Source organism: Carcharhinus amblyrhynchos, chromosome 14 (assembly GCF_965287045.1).
Source record: "Carcharhinus amblyrhynchos chromosome 14, sCarAmb.v2.hapA, whole genome shotgun sequence".
Classification (NCBI taxonomy): Eukaryota; Metazoa; Chordata; class Chondrichthyes; order Carcharhiniformes; family Carcharhinidae; genus Carcharhinus; species Carcharhinus amblyrhynchos.
The window spans coordinates 56,978,753-56,993,613 of record NC_137337.1 but is presented as its reverse complement, the minus strand read 5'-3'; positions in this window follow the sequence as shown (position 1 = coordinate 56,993,613).

Genomic DNA, 14,861 nt, shown 5'->3' with positions numbered 1-14,861 from the left:
CCCCTCTCACTTTCAGCCTATGCCTCCAAGTAATTGACCCTTTGACCCTGGGGAAAAGACTCTGACTATCCACTCTATCCAAGCCTGTCATAATCTTGTAGACCTCTGTCAGGTCTCCTCTCATCGTCCAGTGCCCCAATGAAAACAATCCAAGTTTGTTCAACCTTTTTTCATTGTCCATAACCTCCAAACCAGATAACATCCTGTTAAATGTCTTCTACACCATTTTCAATGCATCAACATCCTTCCAGTAATGTGGCAGCGAGAATTGTACACAACACTCCAAATGCGGCCTAACCAAAGTCTTACACAGCTGCAACATGATTGTCCAATTCCTATTCTTAATGTCCAGACCAATGAAGGTCAACATGCAATATGCCTTCTTGACCACCTGAGTTGCCACCTTCAGGAACTATGGATCTGCATGCCTAGATCCCTGTGTATGCTAATACTTCTAAGGGCTCTACCATTTACTGGATACTTTCCTTCTGCAGTAGCCCTTCCAAACAGCCTCACCTCATATTTGACTGGGCTAAATTCCATCTGCCATATTTTGGCCCAGGTTTCCAGCTGATTTATATCCTGCTGTATCCTCTAACAATCCTCATTATCCGCTACTCCCCTAATTTTTATATCATGTTTCAATTTGCTAATCAGACCACCTACATTTTCCTCCAAATTATTTATGTATGTTACAAACAACAGAGACCCCAGCACTGATCCTTGAGGAACACTGCTTGTCACAGACCTCTGGTTAGAAAAGTATTCTTCCACTGCTAATCTTTGCTTTCTACGCCCAAGCCAGTTTTGTATCCATTTTATCAACTTACTTTGGGTCCCATATGACTTCAGCTTCTGTATTAACTGCCATCCCTTATCGAAGACTTTAGTAAAGTCCATGTATACAACATCCACTGGTCAATTTTTCTTGTCACTACTTCAAAAAATTCAATCACGTTTATGAGACATGACCTCCCCTTCACAAAACCATGCCACTTATTGCTAATAAACCTATTCTCTTCCCAATGTGAGTACATCCTGTCCCTAAGCATCTTCTCCAATAATTTCCCCACCACTGATCTAATGCTCTCAGGCCTGTAATTTCTCAGATTGTCTCTTCTGCCTTTCTCAAACAGAGGAACAATGTTAGCTACTCTCCCATCCGTCAGTACCTTACCTGTGGCTAAAGAGGATACAAAGATTTTGGCCAAGGCCTCAGCAATTTCTTCCTTCGCCTCCCTCAGTATTCTGGGGTAGAACCTATCTGGCCGTAGGGACTTGTCCAACTTAATGTTTTTCAAAACCTCCAATACCTCCTCCCTTTTTATCTCAACAATTCCTAGAATGTCAACATCCTCCTTTCTACACTCAACATCCACCACATCCTTCTCCTTTGTGAACACTGACACAAAGTACTCATTAAAGACCTCACCTATCTCATCTGGTTCCACACACATATTGTTTCCACTGTCCTTGAGTGGACCTACTCTTTCCTTAGCTACCCTCTTCCTCCTTATATACAGATAAAAAGCCTTGGGATTCTCCTTAATCCTGCTGCCAAGGACATTTCATGGTTCCTTTTTGCCCTCCTAAGTCTCCGTTTAAGCTCTTTCCTGCTATCTTTGTATTCCTCAAGAGCCTTATCTGTTTTAAATTTTCTGAAATTGACGTATGCCTCCTTTTTCACTAATCTCACAATCTCTCTTGTCATCCAGGGTTCCCAAATCTTGCCATCCTTAATTTTTATAGGGATAAAGATCACGCTTAACTTTATCTATTGAGCAGATACCACCAACTAATTTTGCTAATATTCTTTTTCATGTGTAGATCATTTGCTTTTGACAGCTTCTCAAGTTCAGAGACATACCAGAAATGATCCTGCTATGGGAAGGTGATGGTTAAGATATTGAAAGGAATAATAGCTGGAACATATCGTCCACATCCTGATTTGAAACTATCTGTGTCAAGGAATCTTGAGTTGACTAGGTGTAGAACCAGCCATCAGCAGTCGAAGGAGTCTGTTTTGTAGCATGAGTGGGTCCTTGAGAAAACACAATGCCCCAAGCTTTGATTGTGGTTGAAGAAAATAAGGATTTTTATTGAACATTGTCAGCTAAAAATGTCAAGGCTTCTGCACAACTGCATGTATAAGTGATAATGATGCAAATGAAGGATTGAAATGACACTGAATTCTATTAGTTGAAAGTACACACCAAACTGTACAACTATTAATGCTTTAAACTGGCATGTTCTCTTTCATTGGCTAAGAAGTGCTAAAACTGACACTTCTGCAGAATTCTGTTAGAGCATCATAGTGAGATTCACTGTATTTGTTTTCCTTTGCGCAAGTAATAAAACTTAATGCTGAGCACTTGCCATTCCTTGTCTGGTTTTTTGGAGGTTCCACCGAGATGGTGAACCCCTGAAGTGTCCACATGGGAGAAAAGCGAGGTACCTCACTAACCAATGGCTCGAAAACTGTGGCTGCCTGATTTCGGCATAACAAGCTATTTGACTGGGGGAAATGCACATGCCATCCTGTGTGGCACTACCAAGTAACCCATCATCATTGAGGTTTGAGTCCGCCCTTCCTGCCCCCAAGGGAACACCTATTGCATATACATATTGATACCAGAAAGTGTGCAGCTCATGTTTCGAGGTGGGTGAAGTGGACACAGGGTAAGGAAAAGCTTTTCCCACCCGACGGGAAATAGAGACTGCATTGAGAGTTTGGGATGTATTTTAGAAGAAAAGGAGAAGAATAGTAAAAATCAAGTAGGGTGGTCTGCATATCTCCAGTGGCAAAGGGAGATGCTGAAGTGCTTGAATGAATCATGGGAAAGGAGGTTAGAAAATGCTAGAAAGTCTGAGGTACTGAGATAGAATCATGGAAACCCTACAGTGCAGAAAGAGGCCATTTGGCCCATTAAGTCTGCACCGACCACAATACCACTCAGGCCCTACCCCCATATCCCTACATATTTACTCTCTAATCCCTCTAACCTACGCATCTCAGGACACTAAGCGGCAATTTTAGCATGGCCAATCAATCTAACCCACACATCTTTGGACTGTGGGAGGAAACCGGAGCACCCTGAGGAAACCCATGCAGACACAAGGAGAATGTGCGAACTCCACACAGACAGTGATCCAAGACGGGAATTGAACCCAAGTCCCTGGAGATGTGAAGCAGCAGTGCTAACCACTGTGCTACAGTGCCGCAGCAAGAGGATGCTGAGGCCAAGAATCTGGTTGCTCAGCACTCTCATAATCCAACTAAGAAACTGCCTTCTGCCAAGCAGCATGACGAGGGGGAGGATTGGTCACCCCGTATCCTCTTTTGCCAGACTAACAGCCAGGCCCAGTTGGGGACATGCATTTGGAGTGCCTGCCTTCACCCAACCCTAAAGCATGGAACCTACTGCCTCCATATGTGTCATCCTATCCACTTCCAACTGCCTAAACCCCTGACTACTACTGGTAGTAATCTCTCCTTTGAGACTACAGGCCCTCAGGGTTCATGACAGCCTTGTCCCAAAGAACCCCAATCTCATCCTGAACCAGATTCTAGATACCCCATGCACTGGTGTGACAAATACCCCTCCATACCTTCCTCAGACCCAGGGTGAGCTCATGAATGTTTACCATCCTTGGACACCTTCTGAGCTATGGGCTATCGTTGCGTCCACTCCCAGCCCTAAAGATGATGTTGACAAATTTATTCATAAACTTGAAATCCTTTGGAAGTGCCATAGCCCCACAAAGAATGACATCGATGTCCTGGATACTGTTTAGGCACATACAGGTGGACATCACTCTGCGAACAGGAGCAGTGGCCTTATTTTTTGATTCATTCGTGGGACATGGGCATCGCTGGCTGGCCAGCATTTATTTACCATCCCTAGTTGTCTGAGGGCAGTTACGAGTCAACCACACTGCTGTGGCTCTGGAGTCACATGTAGGCCAGACCAGGTAAGGATGGCAGATTTTCTTCCCTAAAGGGCATTAGTGAACCAGGTGTGTTTTTTTTCCAACAATTGACAATGGTTTCATGGTCATCAATAGATTTTTAATTCCACATAGTTTTTATTGAATTCAAATTCCACCATCTGCTGTGATGGGATTTGAACCAGGGTCCCCAGAACATTATCACTAGGCCATCACCTCTCCTGTGCCTGCTGGGGATATTATCTCAGCTGCCTTAGACCAAACCTTGCAGTGACTTGCTGATGCGCTACGCAAATCATTTCCATGTACTGTTGACTGGCATAAGCTTCACGGCACTGTTTAGAAACCTGATGAAGATGTGCAGGCTTATGATGAATGTTGCCGCTCATTAATGCTCTTGTACATGACCTTAAAAAAATGTTTACATTGACCTGTGTTAGGCGGGAGGGCAAGCAGGATTTGCCTGAAATCTATAATCCCTTCCTAAACCTCCATACCTCATCTCCTTTAAGGCATGGCTAGGCATTTGACCAAGCTTTTTGGTCACTTATCCTAATGTGATTTGGTATCAAATCTTGTTTAATTATTCTTCTGTGAACTGCCTTAGGATGTTTTATAATATTAAAGACAACGTAAAAATTCAAATTGTTATTTTATGAATATTTATAATACAGTACTAAAATACACTACAGATGCAGTAGTCCTTGTCTGCTAAGTTCCAACAAGGATTGACCATTTTCCAGTTCTGGTTAACTTGGATGATTCACTCTGTATCAACTAGACATATAGGTACACCTTAAATTTGCAAAAATGCAAAACATGTGTAATACTGGCTGCAGGATGTTTTAGTTGAGTATTATTTCTTGATCATGTTTGCTGTAACATTCTCTTTCATCAATGGCAGGAAGTACACACAGACAGTAAGCACACTGACCCAAAGTTGATTAATATATTAATGATATATTCAAAAATAACAAATAGCATGGTTGGATTTCAAGGCAGTAATATAATCTCAGGATTCCAATGACAGCTGGAAACTTCTGGAGTAACATTCTCAATTCTATCATGTCACCTGAACCCTTTGATTAGATTACTGTTTTGAAATAATTGCCAGTTATCCATTATATTCTTCATATCTTCTTACTCAAGCTGTTTAGTTATTAGAGTCATAGCGGTTTACAGCATGGAAACAGGCCCTTCGGCCCAACTTGTCCATGCCTCCCTTTTTTTTAAAACCCCTAAACTAATCCCAATTGCCCGCATTTGGCCATATCCCTCTATAGTGATATATGATATAAACACAACTTGTACTTACATAACACCATTAATAATAACACTTCCCAAAGTGCTTCATAGAGGCATTATGAGATAAAATAGATCCAGAGCTACATAAGGAGATCTGGGATAGGTGTCTAAACATTTGGCCAAAGGGTTTTCAGTAGGAGAGAGTGATGGTTCAAATAAGGGTTGAAACAGGCATTATTGGGATGTTGGTTTGTAGGCCTATGACGGATGGATAACCATCCTTCACCAGATCTGATTGGACTACATGGGCATAATTCTCCCAAAAAAATTTGAAGTGTTGAATTATATGCGCAATGGCCCCAAACTGTCAGCTTCCTGTTTGCTTGCCAACCCGGGACCCCTGCAGTGCTGCTTCCCCAAACCACCCATAGCCCAATCATGCCCCTGACCATTCCTGAGCCAGCCTTGACACTCCCACCCTCTGTCCTGGACTACTCTGATTTCCTGACCCTACCCAACTGTTGCAGTGCAGACACCCCCACAAGCAGACCTCCTAAGTCTGCCCCAAATCGTTGGCCTTCCTTCAGCCCCCATCAGTCCCAATGGCACAGTGGCAGTGGGACCCCACCATACCCTTAGGTATGCCCCCCAGACCCTACCCCCCAATAGGCCCTACCCCTTCAGTGCCCCATGCCTGGTGGGCAGTGCCAAGGTGCCCCCTGGGCATGGTCACTTTGCCCCTTGGGCAGTGCTGAGAGCAGGCTGGCACTGCCAGGGTTCCCATACTCAAATCCCCACTGCTCAAGCTGTTGGGGACCTCAATTGTCCCCCTTCACTCCAGCGGGGTCAGGCCACTAGTTCTTTGAAATGTGGGGAGCTAGTGTAATCCCTGCTGGAGTGAAACACTCTGGTGGGGTGGGAGAGAGACTAGCGGGCCCAGAGAATTCAGTCATGGGCTGTTAATAACAGTCAAATGGTATTTAAAATAGCATTTAAATATCAGCCCGTCTCTGGCATTGAGCAGACTGCGCCGGAAATCCAGTGCTGGGAGACACTAGTGGGGCCTGATCTGATGCCCGAGTCCTCCGCAGCGCAGTGGGATGGGAAAATTGCAGCCCATAGCTCTTCTCTGCTATAACTGCCCATTATTCAAAGCACTTTATAACTATAGGCTGTTATTAATAATATTCCTGACTACATTGTATTCAGGCAAAGATAATGTTACAACACTAGAAATGGAAGATATACTTGAGGGTTTAAAGACAAAATCTATTTGATTAGACTTAAGGAACAAAAGATCTATTGCACTGTACACTACAAGCTACCAAATATTGGGAAGATAGACAAGCAAATTCATAGAATCATACAGTGCAGAAGAGACTCTTTAGCCTGTTAACTCTTCATCGAGATGTGGGAAACACCTGACCACCCACCTAATCCCATTTACCAGCACTTGGCCCAATGTTATGACCTACCAAGTGATCAACTAGGTTCCTTTTAAATGATATAAGGCAACTCGCTTCTACTACCCTCCCAGGCAGCGTGTTCCAGACCATCACCACCCTCAGGACAATTGTCTCTCTTGTGACTTCTCTGTCGTCTATATGGATTTTAGTAAAGCGTTTGACAAGGTCCCTCATGGCAGGCTGGTGCAAAACGTTAAATCTCACGGGATAAAAGGTGAGCTAGCTAGATGGGTGGAGAACTGGCTTGGCCATAGAAGTCAGAGGGTAGCAGTGGAAGGGTCTTTTTCTGGTTGGAGGTCTGTGACTAGTGGTGTTCTGCAGGGCTCTGGACTGGGACCTCTGCTGTTTATGATATATATAAATGATTTGAAAGACGATGTAGCTGGTGTGATTAGTAAGTTTGCGGATGACACAAAGATTGCTGGAGTTGCAGATAGTGATGAACATTGTCAGAGAATACAGCAGGATATAGATAGGCTGGAAAATTGGGCGGAGAAATGGCAGATGGAATTTAATCCAGATAAATGCGAAGTGATGCATTTTGGTAGATCTAATGTAGGGGGGAGCTATACAATAAATGGCAGAACCATCAGGAGTATAGACACACTGAGGGACCTGGGTGTGCAAGTCCACAGATCCTTAAAGGTGGCAGCACAGGTGGAGAGGATGGTGAAGAAGGCATATGGCATGCTTGCCTTTATTAGGCTGGGCATAGAGTATAAAAGTTGGCAAGTTGCAGCTGTATAGAACATTGGTTAGGCCACATTTGGAATACTGCGTCCAGTTCTGGTCACCACACTATCAGAAGGATGTGGAGGCTTTGGAGCGAGTATAGAAAAGGTTTACCAGGATGTTGCCTGGTATGGAGGGTCTTAGCTATGAGGAAAGATTGGGTAAACTGGGGTTGTTCTCCCTGGAGGGGCGACCTAATAGAGGTGTATAAAATTATGAAGGGCATAGATAGGGTAAACAGTGGGAAGCTTTTTCCCAGGTCGGAGGTGACGAACACAAGGTGTCACAAGTTCAAGGTGAGGGGGCAAAGTTCAACACAGATATCAGGGGGACGTATCTTACACAGAGGGTGGTAGGGGTCTGGAATGCACTACCAAGCAAGGTGGTGGAGGCGGACACGCTAGGATCATTTAAGACTTATCTAGATAGCCACATGAACAGACTGGGATTAGAGGGATACAAATAAATGGTCTAGTTGGGTGCATGAGCAGCACAGACTTGGAGGGCCAAAGGGCCTGCTCCTGTGCTGTATTGTTCTTTGTTCTTTGACTGATTCTTCAACTAAGGAGAACAGCTGCTCCTTGTCCACTTTGGCCATGCCTCTGATAATCTAGTACACATCGATTAGGTCACCCTTCAGTCTTCTCCAATGAAAATAACCCATGCCTATCCAACTTCTATTTATAATTTAAATATTCCATCCAGGCAGCATCCTGGTGAACCTCCTCTGCACCCTCTCCAGTGCTATCACATCATTCCTATCGTGTGGTGACTGGAACTGCACACAGTACTCTAATTGTGGCCTCACCAAAGTTCAAGTCAACACCAACATGGCTTCCTTGCTTTTGAAATCTATGCATTGATTGATAAAGGCAAGTATCCCATATGTCTTTTTCACCACACTACTAACATGCCCTTCTGTCTTCAGAGATCTAAGACAAACATGTCAAGGTCCCTTATTTCCACAGAACTTCCTTCAGTCAACCACGTTGTTGTGACTCTCGAGTCACATGTAGGCCAGACCAGGTAAGAACGGCAGATTTCCTTCCTTTAGTGAACCAGGTTGGTTTTGCCAATTATTGACAATGGTTTCATGGTCATCAATAGGTTTTAATTCCAGAAATTTTTATTGAATTCGAATTCCACCAGCTGCCATGGTGGCATTCGAACCCGGGTCCCTCACAGTATTAGGTGTTTCTGGATTAGTAGTCGAGCAATAATACTACTAGGTCATCGCCTCCCCTGCCATGGTGTGCATATCCTGCACCAAAGTTTCCATTTGGAAGCCAACCTCAGTGTCGACTTGGGTGGTTTGCAGTGATGGCACCACCTCATCAGATAGAAGGAAATGGGACTCCTATCGGCCTTGCACTCCAAGGAGGGCTGCTGTCTCCCTTCCTGATACTTGTGACTCTGCTTTGCAGCTATAGCACGACTGGGCCCAGGGGCACATCACTGGCAAGGGGTTCAGCTGAGTCCTGGTCTCCAGCATCCCTCCAAGTGCTGGTAAACTGGGACATCCCTGCCTCTGCCTGCTATGAATCTTCAGTTTGAGTGACTCAGAAGCCTGCCAACTTATTGAACCCACCAAGATGCGCATATCTGCTCTAGTGTCAGGTGCGAGTGACAACTGTGATATCTCTTCAAACGTGAAGTTGGAGAAATCCCTGCCTTTGCACTGCTGGAGTTTCTCACAACACCAGGTTAAAAGGTCAACAGGTTTATTTGGAGGCAAAAGCCACTAGCTTTTGGAGCATTGGCTGCCCCTTCGTCAGGTGAGTGGGATTTCTAATCACAAACAGGGCATATAAGGACACAAACTCAATTTACAGAATAATGATTGGAATGCGAGTCTTTACAGCTAATCAAGTCTTAAAGATACAGACAATGTGTGAGTGGAGAGAGTGTTAAGCACAGGTTAAAGGTGTATTGTCTCCAGACAGGACAGTTAGTGAGATTTTGCAAATCCAGGCAAGTCGTGGGGGTTACACTTAGTGTGATGGGAACCCAGGATCCCAGTTGAGGCCATCCTCATGTGTGCGGAACTTGGCTATCAGTCTCTGCTCAGCGACTCTGCACTGTTGTGTCGTGAAGGCCGCCTTGGAGAATGCTTACCCCAAGATCAGAGGCCGAATACCCGTGACCACTGAACTGTTCCCCAACAGGAAGAGAACAGTCTTGTCTGCTGATTGTTGAGCGGTGTTCATTCATCCATTGTCATAGCGTCTGCATGGTCTCCCCAATGTACCATGCCATGGACATTCTTTCCTGCAGCGTATCAGGTAGACAATGTTGGCCGAGTTGCGAGAGTACATACCGTGCACCTGGTGGATGATGTTCTCATGTGAGATGATAGCATCCATGTCAATGATTCGGCACATCTTGCAAAAGTTGCTGTGGCAGGGTTGTGGTCACTGTTCTCCTGAAGGCTGGGTAGTTTGCTGTGGACAATGGTCTGTTTGAGGTTGTGCGGTTGTTTGAAGACAAGAAGTGGGCTGTGGGGATGGCTTTGGCGAGATGTTAGTCTTCATCAATGATATGTTGAAGGCTCCGGAAATGATGTCGTAGCTTCTCTGCTCCAGGGAAGTACTGGAAAATGAAGGGTATTCTGTCCACCATGTCCTATGTTTGTCTTCTGAGGAGGTTGGTGCAGTTGTTTTGCTGTGGCACGTCGAAACTGTCGACCAATGAATCGAGCACCATATCCTGTTCTTAATAGGGCATTTTTCAGTGTCTGGAGGTGTCTGTTGCGATCCTCTTCATCTGAGAAGATCCTGTGTATATGGAGGGCTTGTCCACAAGGGACGGCTTCTTAAACGTGTTTAGGGTATAAGCTGGAGAAGTGGAGCATCGTGAGGTTATCCGTGGCTGCAAGTACAGTGAAGTGCTGAGGTGACCGTCCTTAATGGAGATGTGTGTGTCCAAGAATGCAACCGATTCCAGAGAGTAGTCCATGATGAGTTCAATGCTGGGATGGAACTTGTTGATGTCATCATATAGTTGTTTCAGTGATTGTTCACCATGAGTCCACAGGAAGAAAATGTCATCAATGTATCTAGCGTATAGCATCGGTTGAAGTCCTGTGCGGTGAAGAAGTCTTGTGCATGAAGATGTTGGCATATTGAGGTGTGAATTTGGTCCCCATGGCTGTTCTGTGTGTCTGGATGAAGAACTGGTTGTTGAAGGTGAAGACATTGTGGACCAGGATGAAGTGGTTGAGTTGTAAAATTGCATCTGGAAACCGGCAGTTGTCAGTGTTGACTACTGAGGCAGTTGCAGCAACGCTATCGTCATGGGGGATGTTGGTGTAGAGTGCCGAGTCATCCATTTTGACGAGGAGTGTCCCTGGTTCAACTGCTCCATGTGTGCTGAGTTTCTGTAGGAAGGCAGTAGTGTTGCGACAAAAACTGGGGGTTCTTTGTACAATGGGTTTCAGGATGCCCTCAGCATAGTCGGAGAGGTTCTCGCACAGGGTCCCATTGCCCGATACAATGGGATGGCCGGATGTGTTTGCCTTGTGTATCTTTGGGAGGCAGTAGAGATCGCCAACGCAGGACGTACATGGGATGAGAGCACGGAGGGTCTAGATCAAAGGTCTTGATCAGAGTGTTGAGTTGACAGGTGTGTTCTTTGGTCGGATCTGCAGATAACTGTCAGTAGTGTTCCCTGCCCCTCCATCACTGGGGCTCGCCCACCCTGCCCCTCTGTCACCGTGGCTTGCCCCCTCACCAACCAGGTCACTGGGGTCATCCCCCTGCCCCTGCATCACCAGGGCTCGCTCACCCACAACTCAGTCACTGGATCTTGCACCCCCTGCCCCTCTGTCACTGGGGTCCTGCCCCAGCCACCCTCCCTGTCACTGCCCCCGAATCACCAGGGCTTGTTTATCCTGTGTCACTGGCACCCTACCCCCCCCCCCCCCCCCAAATCGCCAGGGACCTGAAAACCCCTGGGGCCCTGCCCCCCATCACTGAGGCTCCCACCCCCACCATCACTGGGTTCCACCCTCTGCACCATGTCCCCAACACCCCTCTGTCACTGGGGCCCATCCCTCCACTACCAGCCCCTCCCCCTCCGTCACCGAGGCTTGGCCCACCGTCAGCGGGGTCCATCCACCACGTCCCTCTGTCACCAAGGCTCGACCACCCTGCCCCTCCATCACCGGGGCCCACCCATGCCCCTCCAGCTCTCCATGACTGGGCCCTGCCCCTCTGTGACCAGGGTTCGCCCACCTGCCTCCTCATCACGAGGTTCCTCCCCCCACTCCTCTATCAGCAGGGCTCGCCTCCCTGCTTCCCCCCCCCTCAATCTGGGGCTCGCCCCAATCTGGGGTCCACTCCCCTTCCCCCCACCCCCCCCCACCCTCCTCCTCTCCGGTGCCTGTTCCCCCTACCCTCCCGCATCCCCCCCCCTCAGGGGCCCTACTCCCCGCCCCCCCATTCTCCTGCAACTCCCCCTCCCTCTGGTGCCTGCTCCTTGCTCCTGTGTCACCTGGGCCAGCCCCCTGCTCTCCTCACTTCCTCCCTCTGTCATCGGGGCTCTGCTCATTCCATCCCTCCATCACCAGGTCTCTCTTTAGCCCCCAGTCACCGGCGTTGTCCCTCCTGCACCCCCTCGTCACCAGGACTCTCCCCACCCCCCATCACTGGGTCTTATTCCCTGTCCCCACATCATCGGGGCTCATCCCTCCTGCCCCTCTGTCACTGGGGCTTGCCTACCCTGCCCCTCTCTCAGTGGGGCTTCTCCCCCTCCTCACCAACCAAATCACCTGGGCTCGTCCCCTCCACCCCAACATCAGTGGGGGTCCCCTCCCCACCCCTCCGTCACTGAGGCTCACCCTCCTCCCCTCAGGGACTAAGGTCAGTCCCCACCTCTCCATCCCTCTCGCGATAAAGGCCGACATTCCATTTGCCTTCGTGATCACCTGCTGCACCTGCAAACTGAGTTTTTGTGATTCATGCACAAGGACCCCCAGGTCCCTCTGCACATAGCATGTTGTAATTTTTCACCATTTAAATTATAGTCCATTTTACTATTATTCCTTCCAAATTGGATAACCTCACACTTACCAACGTTATACTCCATCTGCCAGATCCTTGCCCGCTCACTTAGTCTATGCAAATCTCTCTGCAGACTTTGTGTCCTCCACGCAATTTGCTTTCCCACTCATCTTTGTGTCACCTGCAAACTGTGTTACCCTACACTCGGTCCCCTCCTCCAGGTTGTCTATGTATCTGGTAAACAGTTGAGGCCTCAGCACCGATCCCTGCAGCACACCACTAGTCACCAACTGGCAACTGGAAAAGCACCCATTTATTCCAACTCTCTGCTTTGTATTAGATAGCATTGATTAAGGATTGGCTAACACTTTACCACCAACTCTGTGTACCTTCATCTTATGCAGCAACCTTTTGTGAGGCACCTTATGGAATGCCTTCTGGAAATCTAAAAAGAGCACATCCACCAGTTCCCCTCGGTCAACCGCACTCTTTACATCTTCATAAAAATCCAGAAAATTCGTCAAACATGACTTTCCCTTCATGAATCCATGCTGCGTCTGCTTGATCGAACCATTCTTTTCCAGGTGTCCTGCTATTTCTTCCTTAATGATAGATTCCAGCATTTTCCCAATGACAGATGTTAAGCTAACCAGCCTGTAGTTACCCGCCTTTTGTCTACCTCCCTTTTTTAAACAGTGGTGTTACATTAGCTGTTTTCCAATCAGCTGGCACGTCCCCAGAGTCCAGCGAATTTTAATAAATTACAACCAATGCATCTGCTATTACTTCTGCCGTTTTAAATTAAATTTTAAATTAAGTTTTAAATTGTAAATGCGCCTAGTTTGGGGGCGTTTAAGAGATCCGTGGATAGGTTTATGGATGGAAAGGGATTGGTTTAGGTTAGAGGGACATTGCTTTTTAATTGGTCGGCGCAACATCGTGGGCCGAAGGGCCTGTTCTGCGCTGTAATGTTCTATGTTCCTTTTAGTACCCTACTTTGTGAAAAAAAATTACGTGGAGACACTGAACAAGCAGAGTAAGTCAAATAGACTTGACAGATTCATTCAGAATTATGAAGGATTTGGTAAAGAAAAAAATGTTTCCAGCAGCAGAAGGATCAATAGGGGGGTTATAGATTTAAGATTGTTGGCAAAAGGCCAGAGCTGACATGAGGAAAATAAAATTGCTGTGAATTGCTGTGATCTGAAATGCATTGCCCAAAGTGAAACAGAATCAAGCATAACTTTCAAAAAAGAATTGGATAGATAATGGAAGTGGAAACATTTACAGGGCTTTGGAAAATGGGATAACTCCACCAAAGAGCCAATAGTGGGTGTAATGGGCCAAATGGCCTTCTTTTGAGCTGTATCATTGTGTGATTCTATGTCTTAATTACTCATATCCTGTATCCGTAACTGATGTTTTCTGAAAGTAATCAAATTGGCATTTGAATGAATCAATACTTATTGCATTCAGAGTCTCCTTCTGGGAGTCTGTTTGAAAGATTGATTACCCAGTCACAAAATCTTGTTTCTGCAGATTAGTTTGTATTTATCCTCTTCACATGTAGACTGCATCCTCTGACCTGACCACTTGGACAAGGTGAAACAGTCTGTCACAGTCTATTATTTAGTCAGGTTAGAATGTTAAAATCAGCAACACATCACCACGCAACCATTGGGTTTGTTAATTGACTGAAAGAACGCATGTAGGAGGAAATTCTGTCTCTGAAGGCTGCTAGTCAAACAATTAGTAGCTCAATAGACCCAGCAGTGCCACTGGGAGTGATAGCCACTGCTGCAATTGCACTCAGTTCTCCAAAGTGGAGATGTCAGTGGAATTGGACGAAGCTGGAAGGTTCTGACCCTTAGGTGGGAGATCAGGGTGAACAATGTCTAGGTTGGGGAAACACCTCCAAGAGCACAGAAGGCCTGAAGAAGAAGAGGCACCCATCTCTTGCCTGATCGCCAGTCACTTGGTGAACTGGATATGGCGTCAGTTTACTCCACTATGGGTAAAATCCCAGTGACTGCGGGACGAGACCATTAATTGACCATTAATTGAGCACAAGGGCCCATGGACCAACACCTCCCCACTGCTGGCAAAACTGTAGCAGCAGTGGGAGATGTGGGTTGGCAACAGCTACAATACTACTAATATGTTGTTCAATTTTAAGCCATCCTTACACATCATCCCACCTCTGAGGGGGCCATACAATTCTGGTGATTGTGACAAGACCAACCTGGCTGTAGTTGACCTCCTTTAAAATTGAATTGGATGCCAACATTCTACAATCAAGCTCATACAATGCTATGGAACAGCTAAGCTGTATAATGGATAACCAGGGTGGTGGGGTGGAGATGGGGGGGGCGGGGGCAGCTTCCTGTTCAAGTGTGAACTGAACTATCAGCAGGGCAAGGAGAGAATTGGGTAATGAGGAAACAAACATATGTAAGGTGGAGGAAGGATG